Genomic DNA, 11,705 nt, shown 5'->3' with positions numbered 1-11,705 from the left:
ATTTTTATTAAACTTAAAGTATTTTCAGTGAACTGAAATTATTTTTACCAAACTAAAATTATTTTTATTGATTAAAACTTATTTTTACAGATTAAACTAAAATTATTATTAACAATGCAGTTTGACCGTATTTAACATTTATATATAAATGGATCTTATTTTAAAGAAATTTTTAAAACGAATTTGATGATGGAAATATAATTGAGTTATAAAATATTTATTAAAAGTTATGATTACTTTTGTATATGTGAAATATTAGAATTCTATCGATAATAAAACTCTATACAACAATTTTATCTAAAAAAATCTATTCAAAAATCGCTTACTTAGCATCATATGTGTCACAATAATACTTATTTATCTCCTACGTGCCGCGACCCTTGGCGAAAAATTAGAATGCCAAAGATCGCTAACTCGTGGCGTGGCTGCGAGACCGGCTTTATTATATATATATATATATATATATATATATATATATATATATATATATATATATATATAGGGTCAAATGAGAAGTATTTAAAAATGAGAAGGATGAGAAGGATTTTATATGCATACATTTTGTATTGAATGTGCAAATTTTTTTAATTGAATGTGCATATATTTTTCGATTTATATTCGATATGCATAAAATTTAAACAAAATGTGCATAATTTTACTTCTAAATATGCATATCGTTTAGTCCTCTTATTCTTTCGCCTAAGAACAAGTATTTGGCAGAGAGGGCACAACATTACCAATTCCAGTAGACATTTTAAGTTATTCTGTAGATTTAATTTAGTTGCTTAGTTTCTTATTCATTCACCTAAAAACACCCTCTTTATCTTTCTATCTTATCCTTTATTTCCATTACATAGTTGTGGAACAACATTCATTGGCGATCGTTGCGGGGAGCTTCGAAATGAAAATCTATGATCTAAAATGTTGAAAATGATCATATTACTTCTACTGGAGGGAAAGGTAAAGAGAAAAATAATCATGAAACTTGTGGGAGGAAGAGAGAGAAAAGACGAATAGTAAAAATTGAGGACGACGGTCAATGGAAGAGTAGCGTGAATTTGTGAGAATTAAGCTCTATATCAAGGATATATTTGATTCGTAGAGAGATTGTGAGAGAGATGAAGTAGAGTAGCGTGTTTTTTTGTTCTAATATCAGCCGCTAGATTGCTCATATGAATGGTTAAGATTCCTTCTCATCCTTCTCATATTAAGAATATATATATATATATATAGCTTAGCAACCTCTTCACGTAGGAAACTAGCTTGGGGAATACTTTTCCTATCCCAATACAAAATAAAATCCAAGATATACATGATAATATATTTCCTAAATATATCTACTAAATATTCTATCATATCTTAACATCCCCCCTCAAGGTGGAGCATGAAGATCTCGAATGCCCATCTTGCCAAGTAGTAGCCTTTCCCAAAGCCTTGGTAAAAATGTTCGCGAGCTGCTCCTTGGTAGGAACATACGATGGCAAAATCAAACCATCTTTAATTGCATCTCTCACTAAATTCATATCAAACTCAATATGTTTCGTTCTCTCATGGAATACCAGATTGTGAGCAATGTACAAAGCTGACTGACTATCGCAAAATAAATTCTGACCCTGCGAATGTTGCACACGCAAATCCTTAACAACTGTTTCAACCACTTTAGTTCACATGTCATGCCCGCCATTGACCTATATTCCGCTTCCGTGGATGATGTTGAAACCGTATTTTTCTTCTTAGTTTTCCAGGACACCGGGGAAAAACCAAGTAGCACAAACCAACCAGTCAATGACCGCCTAGTAAGAGGGCAACTTGCCCAATCAGAGTCACACCACCCCTCTAATTGTAGAGCACTATCAGATCGAAGGAGTATTCCCTGCCCCAGATTTTTCTTCAAATAACGCACCACACAAAGTGCAGCTTCCCAATGTGCTTCCTTCGGAGACTGCATAAACTGAGATAATATGTGAATAGAATATGCCAAATCTGGCCTAGTCATAGACAAATAGATTAGGCGCCCAACTAAACGCCTATACTTCTCCACATCCACTAGTACTCTTCCTTTCGCTAGAGCTAATTTATGATTCTGTTCCATCGGGAAATATGTCGGCTTAGCTCCTAAAAGTCCTGCCTCAGAAATGATGTCAAGAGAATATTTCCGTTGACAAATATAAAATCCTTGTTTACTCCGTGCCACTTCTAAGCCTAAAAAATACTTCAGTACTCCCAAGTCCTTTATCTTGAAACAGTTACCTAAATGTGCTTTAAACTTTGATAAAGCATTTTTATCATTCCCTGCAACAATTAGATCATCAACATATATCAGCACATTCAACTACATTTTTCCTTTGGTCTGTGTGAATAGAGAATAATCAAAGTAAGATTGTTGAATCCATATTTCTTCAAAGCCTCGGTCAATTTAGCAAACCAACACCTAGGAGCCTGTTTCAAGCCATACAACGACTTTTTCATCCTGTACACATAATCAAAGTTATTTTTGTTGAAACCTGGAGGAATTTTCATGTAAATTTCCTCCTCCAATTCTCCATGTAAAAATGCATTATGCACATCCATCAGATGCACCTCCCATTTCTTCATTGCCGCTAAAGCTAGGAAAGTCCTAACAGTATTCATCTTTGCTACAGGGGAAAATGTCTCGTTGTAATCTAGTCCTTCCACTTGATGGTTCCCTAAGATCACCAATCGAGCCTACAATCGCAACAAATTACAATGTTCATCACGCTTTTCTGTATTTACCCACTTGCTTACAAGAGCCTTCTTTCTAGGTGGGAGTTTATCAAGCACCCAAGTACCCTGTCTTCCAGAGCTTTAATTTCTGCGGCCATTGCATCTCTCTATCCCGAGTACTTCATTGCTTCTTTGAAAGTTCTAGGTTCATGTCCTGAAGTTATGGCTGCAATATACTTTTTGTGTTTTTCAGAAAAACGGGAACAATCAACAAAATATGTGAGAGGATAAGGAGAACCTGAGAAAGATGATGTTGCGGGTGTACTCATCGATGGACAGTGTTTCCGTATTGTATGTGTCACAAAATCCCGATACTTCGTTGAAGGAATTTTAGTCCGTTTTCCTTTCCCCATTTCCTCAACGACCTCCAAGGTTTCTCGCACATCCCCACTGTTTAGCTCACGCTGATGCGTACCCCTCACCTCTGACTGTTGCCCCTCTCTACTCTCACCTGTCAGCTGCTCACTGCTAGCCCCATCACCCACTGGATTTGCGAGTTGGGCAGATAGCTGTTGCTCGTGCTGGTGCCCACACCCAGCACCCGATGCATTTTTAGGAGGCTGAGCAGTAGCTCTTGGTGGTTGTTGTTCCTCACAACCAGTGCTAGCTGGTGTAGCCCCCCACTCTTCATCATCACTCCATCCACCAACATCCTCACACGCCCCTAAAGACACTCTCAACCCCTCGACATTAGGTGCATTAAACGGGAAAATTGCTTTAAAAAATCTCACATCCCTTGAAACAAAAAGTTCTTTATTTTCCAAATCAAACACTCTCCAACCCTTTTTCCCAAACAGATATCCTAAAAACACACATCTCCGACTCCGACTTGCAAATTTATCACCTTTTCTCTTTTGATTATGTGCATAACACAAGTAACCAAACACGCGAATATGATCATATGATGGAGGTTTATTGAACAATATTTAAAATGGGGTTTTATTCTCAAGCAAAGGAGTTGGGGTTATATTTATCAAGTGACATGCCGCTAACACACACTCCCTCTAAAATTTCAATGGTAAATGCCCTTGAAAGTGCAAAGCCCTCGCAACATTGAAAATATGTTGATGTTTTCTCTCAACTCTCCCATTTTGTTGTAGGGTTCCCACACAAGATGTCTCAAAAATCATGCCATTGTTAAAAAAATAATCACGCAAGGAATTAAATTCCGTCCCATTATCACACCTCACAAATTTAATTACTTGATCAAATTGACGTTTAACCATAGCAATAAAATTTAAGAACATCGATCATTTCAACATCTATTTTATTTTCTATAAATAAATCAAAACACCTCTAGAAAAATCATCAACTATTGTCAAAAAATAATGAGCACCACCCACAGTAGGTGTTTTATAAGAGCCCCACAAATCTATACGAACAAGTTCGAATGTACGACTTGCTTTATTTTCACTAATTGGAAAACTACACATAGTTTGTTTTGCACGAGGACAAACATCACAATATGCTTTATTATTATTTCTCCTAGAAAAACCACTCACTGTTGGAATTAACTTCAACACCATCTATGAAGGGTGAACCATCTGTTGATGCCAAAGATCAAATGAAGACTCTCCATCGTCCACTTCTAGAACCTTCACTTGAGGAACACCGCGGAAAAGATACAATCCATCTTCACGTTCACCCACTCCAATCACCCTCCTTGTCTTCCGATCCTGTATGACACATAATTTGTTAGTATATTGCAATGTACAATTAGATTCGTCACACAATTGAGTTGCCGAAATCAAATTGCAATTTAATTTGGGGACAAAGAGAACATTATCAAGTTGTAATCCTCCTGCAAATATCACTGTCCCTAATTGATCCGCATTGGCGGACTGTCCATCCGGCGAGCTAATTGGGCAATTTTGAACTCTTGTCACATTTTTTAGTTGTGTAAAATCACACGCAATATGATTGGAAGCCCCCGTATCAACAATCCAAGGTATAGTATTTGTCTTACCGTGCAATGGCTTATTCTTTGGATTTAATATATCCAAAATTTAGTGAATTTGGGTAGCTTTGACTCCTGCTAAACTAGCCACAACATCAGTCGAGATTGGCTTTGATTGCTGCCCATTTGAAGAACTCCCAGCTACCTTGTTTACACGGACCAAATTCTGCTGGGAGGACAATGATGACTGTGTGGAGTTGCTGCCACTGTTCCGTGCTCCACGACCCCCACTGCCACGTCCCCCCTCTTCCACGACCACGTCCACCGCGGCCACGCTCACCCCACCAGTCGGGGTACTCAGTGAGCTGAAAACAACCCGCTTCATCATGTCCTTCTCTGTTACAGTGATTACAGAATTTATCACTGTTGTTCACAAATCTCGGCTTCGATTTTAAGTCCACCTTGAAAGTCATCACATTATCTACCTTCGAACTCCCGTCACGCAATCTCTCTGCCATGAAAACATTCTGATAAGCCACATCAACACTTGGTAATGGGATTTGCGCGAGTAGCTGAGCTCGAAGTGCCCCATAATGTGAGTCTAAGCCAATTAAGAAATAATGGAGATAATCTTCCTCCCTTATGCTGTCCACTTGTGCAACAATGCTACACTCACCCTTGCCACACTTGCATTTAGGAACCCGCACATAATTTAAGAGTTCCTCCAAATTTTTGATAGCCGACCAAAATAGTCTGCTATAGTCTCCGTAGATGCTTGTTTGCATTCACCTAGTGATGTCTTCAATTGACACACTCGAGTCCCGCTAAGCACGCAGAACCTATTTTTAAGATTCGTCCAAAGCACACTTGCATCATCATAGTCACCAATCGTGGATCTAATTTTCAGATCTAGCGTATTGGTAATCCACGACACCAACATAGATTGGACGTAATCCCCTCTAGCTTTGCAGCATCTGTCGGCATTGCAATTGTACCATCTACAAAGCCAAATTTCCTCTTGGCCATCAAAGAGCGTCTAATTGCTTCAGTCCACTCGTCATAATGTGTTTTAAAATAATAGTTGTTGCTGGTTAGTGGATTACGCCATCGTTTCTCTTTAACTTATGCTATGTAACAAATCTTAGGAAATCTGAAGTATTGCTTCACTTATTGGTAGGCAATTATTCATTCTACCTCACGAGAATCACGACCATGTTACTTATCTTTCCCGTCCCCACACTCTCTTTGAAATTGACCTAGACCAAATTCCAACCTAACAATCTAACATAGTTATATAGCACTTTATCCCAACCTCAACAAAATAATAAGAGTATACATGCAATTTAGGGTGGGGTTTCTTATCTTAATCCTCCCACTTTAAAATTATCTTAGACTATTTTTTGACAAGAATAAAAGGAATATCATTAGGTTAACACTGTAAATTAGGTTAATGAAGGAAATTGGGCCAAATATTGTAAGATACAACATTTACCTTTTACTAGGTAGTTTCTTACAATATTTTTATATTAGGTTTTATTAGGTAGTTTCTGACAAAAATCATAACACATATGAGAAAGTTAAAAGTACTTAACAGTATAGTATGAGTATTAACACAAAAAGGGAAACATCCCTGCCAAAAACAGGCATTTTATTGGAGCTGCCTACTTAGATATGTAAGTAGATCATTTTAGTGGTTCAAAAACCGAAAACCTTACTCATACTCCAATTAATGACCTATCCTTAGAAAAGAGTAAAATCCCCGAGTAAACATGTTACGTCTATTCCGTGTAAATGGCTTCTCTTTTTTGACTTCTTCCAAAATATTGTAACACCACAAGCAAAAAACAACCTATTTGTTCCCATATACAACCCAAATCGCTTCTTTAGATGCAGTAACATTTTGAGAAACAGTGACAATTTCGGGGCACCAATAAATTGTGCTTTGAATCATTCATCAAAGGATGTTAATGAGAATTCTACGGCAAGGCTCCAACAAGGAGAGTTTATCATTCCTAAACACGTCGCCATAACCTTGGATGGATGCAGGAGATGGCATAAAGCCCGCGGCCTAGACCTCGATCATAAGTCTTTCTTTCAGGCTAACTTGAGGTTTGTTGAGTATTGTCTTAAATGGAAAGTTGCCACTGCCACAAGTTACATCTATGGACTTAGAAATTTTAAGCTCCGATCTAAGGTACCCATCTCTAATATTATATTTTCTTTTCTTTTCTTTTTCAAGTTGCTCTCTAAGAGTATATATCGTAGCTATCATAAAAAAATAATTAATTAAATAAAATACTATCTCTATTTCTTATTATTTGCATCAAAGTAATACTATTTGTGAAACATAAAATATTCCGTTACTATAAATAATACGAAACGGAGGTAGTAAAATGTTCCGTCCCACTCACAACTTAATTTGTTATTTATTTATAGGAAAATATAAGAAAGGGCTTATAATTCAATACTTTGTAACAAAATTCTCTGTGTCTAGTTATACTACCAAAAATGCCTCATATCTCTTTATAATAACACTTATGTAACTGCAAATAAAAAAAAAATGAAACCCACATATGTTAAAGTGACATACTTAGAATAGTTAGATATTATGTTCATAAACAATAAATTATGTTTAATTAATGCGTGTCCCGGGCTGCAATACCCTTTCATGATTGTTTTAAAAAGATTTAATATACTACTCATACCAACAAGCTAGATGCATCTTCCTTTTAAGAAGCTCATATGTTAAGATACTCCACAGTTAAGTGTGCTTGGGTGGGAGTAGTTTTGGGATGAGTGACCTCTAGAGAAGTTTTCTTGGGATGCGCATGAGTGAAGACAAAATGTGTTGGTCTATGGGGACAGTTATGGGCGCTTGATGCACATTTCGTGACAATAGGTCCCTCCCTAATTTGTTTGGGGTTGGGGTGTTACACGGGCGATGTGTCGAATTGTCAGTTTTAACCATCGTAATTGGATATTTATATTAATCTTTGTTTTTGATAGTTGAGGCGAACTACTACCCGTTTCTAATATCATTTTATATATTAGAAATAGAATAATATACATACTTGTAGTTAAATATTAACAAACAGAAGAAAGTTGACCAAAAAAAGAAATGAAATGTAATTTTAAAATATATAAGAGAATGGCGACTGAAAATTTTGACAAAACATAATTAAAAATAATACATAATGATATGCAATAATAGAAGAATATTTTAAGCAGCTAGATTAATGATAAAAAAAAATATTAACATAAAAATCTATTCGCGGGTTAAATAAGTAGTACATAGTTTTAAGAAATTTATTTTGTTAACAAGAATAAAATAAGGAAAATTTTTAAATTACCACCCAAAAATGTAACCATTTTTGAACTAACCACCCATTAAATTTTTTATTTTAAATTACCACCTCTTAAATTAAATAAATGCTTAGATTAACACCCATTTCCAAAATTCGGTGGAATTTTCGTTTGTGGGCCCCACCTATCACTTATTTGACCCTTTTTTACTGATTTTTTCCCCGATTTTTCTCTTTAAAAATGCTCTCCTAACTTCAATTCACATTTTTTCTCTTTGAAATTTGGTTGAATTTGGTGATGGAAATGTGAATTAAAGCATATAGAGCGTTTTTAAAGAGAAAAATCAGGGAAAAAATAAATCAAAAGGGTTTAAATAAGTGTTAGGTGGGGCCTACAGACGGAAAATCTACCGGATTTTTGAAATGGGTGGTAATTTGAGGATTTATTTAATTTAAGGGGTGGTAATTCAAAATAAAAAATTAAACGGGTGGTTAGTTTGAAAATGGTTACATTTTTGGATGGTAATTTAAAAATAAACCATAAAATAATACCAATTTGTTGGTGAAATATACAAAAACATATAGATATTGTCAAATGTTAAAATGCAATATGGCTAACAGACTCTTTCACAATAAATTCATTGTAGTATTTCAAATTTATGTTTTATAATTAAATGCAGTTTAAATTTAAGAATAACTATTTAAAATTATCGTGCATGACACAGAAACTAACCTAGTAGGAATACATAATAAAATCTGTCGAAAGTTGAATTAATATTTGATTTAACGTAAGTTTTACAATGGTTTTCTTATTAACAGGGACTACAAGGAGAATAAAGAAATTATCTGGGCCTTCAGGTTTTTAGATTTTCACATCACAATTAGATGAACCACATATTTCGCCCTGTTATTATTTATTCATTTTTTTCACATTCACACTCCATCTTTTAAGTACCATCTCACCAAAGACTTATTTAACTTTTTTAACATTGCACATTACACTCTAAATCAAATTAGTGACACGGCCAAAAACCATTGCTTTGTTGATTGATAAAAATAAAATAAATGTAATCAACCGAAATGATTCATGTGTTTAGAGAGTAATCGGACTAGGTAATTGCCATTATTATTGCTGTCCCTATACTACTATCTAATATAATGCATTTTTAGAAAATTAATGACTACAATATATTGGTAGTCTTTGTACTTTATTTTAAATCTAGAGCGTCAATTTCTAGTTTTGCTGCTATTAAAAGTTATATCTATATACAATATTAAAACACACATTATGAATGACACGTGTCAATTCCTCAATATTTTTCATCCAAAACCGTCCTCACTATTTTCTTGCCAAAAACGTTTAGAATAAAATTTGTTATTGATCTCTTTATATCCTCTATATATACACAAGCAACTAAATTTTTATTCCAAATAGGTTATAAGTCGTATCTTTTCTTGCCAAAATATTTAAAATATTTGTATAATATGATTTCCTATTTGGTCATTTTATTGGGTAATCATGCTTTTTTATTTAATGATCGAGATGCAATTTATATTGTGTTGGGAAAAGCAAACTGATTTTACTATTTTCTTTTCCCCAAAAGATCGCAAGATTGCTTTGACTATCGAGCTAACTCTCTTTACTCTTTTTAATGTCATCTCATCCTATCTCATCTCCTATTTTGTTTGTTTTTCTTTTTCACTTCCTACTATAAGTGTCATAGGATTGGAATATTAAGCATTATTTTTATTGTAGTAATAAGATACGTATTGATTTTTAAAACAATTTCAATACATAAACAACTTTAATTTACGCAATTTTTTTTGGTTAAATCCGTGCATCGCACGAGCACTTACCTAGTATTTTATCAAATCGTTGTCATAAGAGTTGGAGGAACTTGCTGTTGTGGTTTGGGTAAATCAGAGTGTTGTTGGAAAATTACAGTGCAGTTTCCAAAAATGTCTAAACTGCGGTTTGTGGTTTAAGTGAGATATATCTCCAAATATTTTTACACAAAATCGAAAATGCAGTTTGCGGTTTAGGTCATAAACCATCATACAACAAGTATATTTTTATAAAAAATATGCAAAAGATCTGAAAAATAAGATGTAATCTTTGACTATTAGTTAATCAAAAGTAATTAAAAAAAAGAAGTTCAATATTTGAATTGTAAATTAATAACCACAAAATAAAATTTAAATTATTAAGAAAATTATTTATGATTATGAAACAATGTGGCTAAACCACTAACTGCACCGCACCAAACCAATTTTTGCGGTACGCAAACCGCAAATTCGATTTGGTGTGGTTTGGGATCCTAACGGCACCAAACCGGACCACAAACAGCCCAAGTAGTGGTGGTGAGTTGGTTTACCCGAGTCCGTTGCCGACGATTTCCACCATTGTTTTCAGTCCATCCCCTAATTGCAGAACTTGTATTTAGTGGATAAAAAGGCGGGTGGCTTCCAAAGCAATCGTTGATCTGTACACCCGGGCAAAAACGACGCTGCCCAAAAAATAAAACGCAGGCAACAAACAAATTTAAAAAACGCGTAATGAACATATTGCTTTGTAACAAAGAACATTCAGCTGAAAAAGAACATGTAGATTTGAAACAAAGAACGCAAGTTTTTTAGGTATATTCATTAAATTTTGGAAAGGGAATCAACCAAATCCCACATTAATCGATACAATCTTTTCAAAAAAAATTAAGATTCCACAATAATTTTCTCTTTCCAAAATTATTTTCTTCAAAATATTTCAAGATTTTATTTTTAAAATTCAAATTCAAAATTCAAATTCAAAAATTCATTTTCATATTTAAAATTTCAGTTACCAATATTTTATTTGATTTTCTTAAATTTAAAAAATCTCTAACAAAATCAATCATATTCTTTCAACAATTGTTTTTATGTAATTATAATACTATTCGTTTAATAATAATGGTCATGTGTAATTCTTGTGATGTTCTTTATATATATTTTTATAATGTCCTTTATCAGAAAATATGATGTACTTTATTTTTGTATGTAAAGTACAATTATTATTAGCACTATTTTTCTTCCATATGTCCACTATTAATATTATGATCTTTATTTGATCTTTTGATAAAATATTTTAAATGTCCATGTTCTCTAACTGTAGTGTAATGTACATTTATTGTCACATAATATCCATTGCTTATTGTGAAAATGTTCTTTAAATTTTTATTTGGACCATCCTTGTTAAATTTAAATATTTTAATTTAAGTAGTGTTTATTACATATATAATCATGTTCTTTATGAATGTTATAGATGTTCTTGGGATCTGAAAACCAATCATCAATATATGATGTCCAAAAAGAATATCTCCATCAACCATCATGATCCTGAAAAAAAAATGTACACACTTATTTAATGTTATTAACATAAAAAAATATAAATTTAATAAATAATATTGAAGATGAATAGTTTAATAATTAAAAATGACGTAAAAACTAATTTTAAAATAATATGTGCTATATCACTCAATACCCAAAAGAACATAAAAGTTAAAACAAATGAACATGAACATAGAAGAACATAATATTCAAGTAAAAAGAACATAGTTCATATTATTGAAAGACAAAGAACACTATACCTTAAAGAACATAATTTGAAATGTAAAGAACATATAGTTTAGACTCAAAGAACATATTAATCGGACTTAAAGAACATATTCCATTACAATTAACAAATTGAATGCGTGATAAAGGAACATTCATCATAATCAGAAGAACAT

This window comes from Chenopodium quinoa, unplaced genomic scaffold (assembly GCF_001683475.1).
Source record: "Chenopodium quinoa cultivar QQ74 unplaced genomic scaffold, ASM168347v1, whole genome shotgun sequence".
In the NCBI taxonomy this organism is placed as follows: Eukaryota; Viridiplantae; Streptophyta; class Magnoliopsida; order Caryophyllales; family Amaranthaceae; genus Chenopodium; species Chenopodium quinoa.
This window is presented reverse-complemented; position numbering follows the sequence as displayed.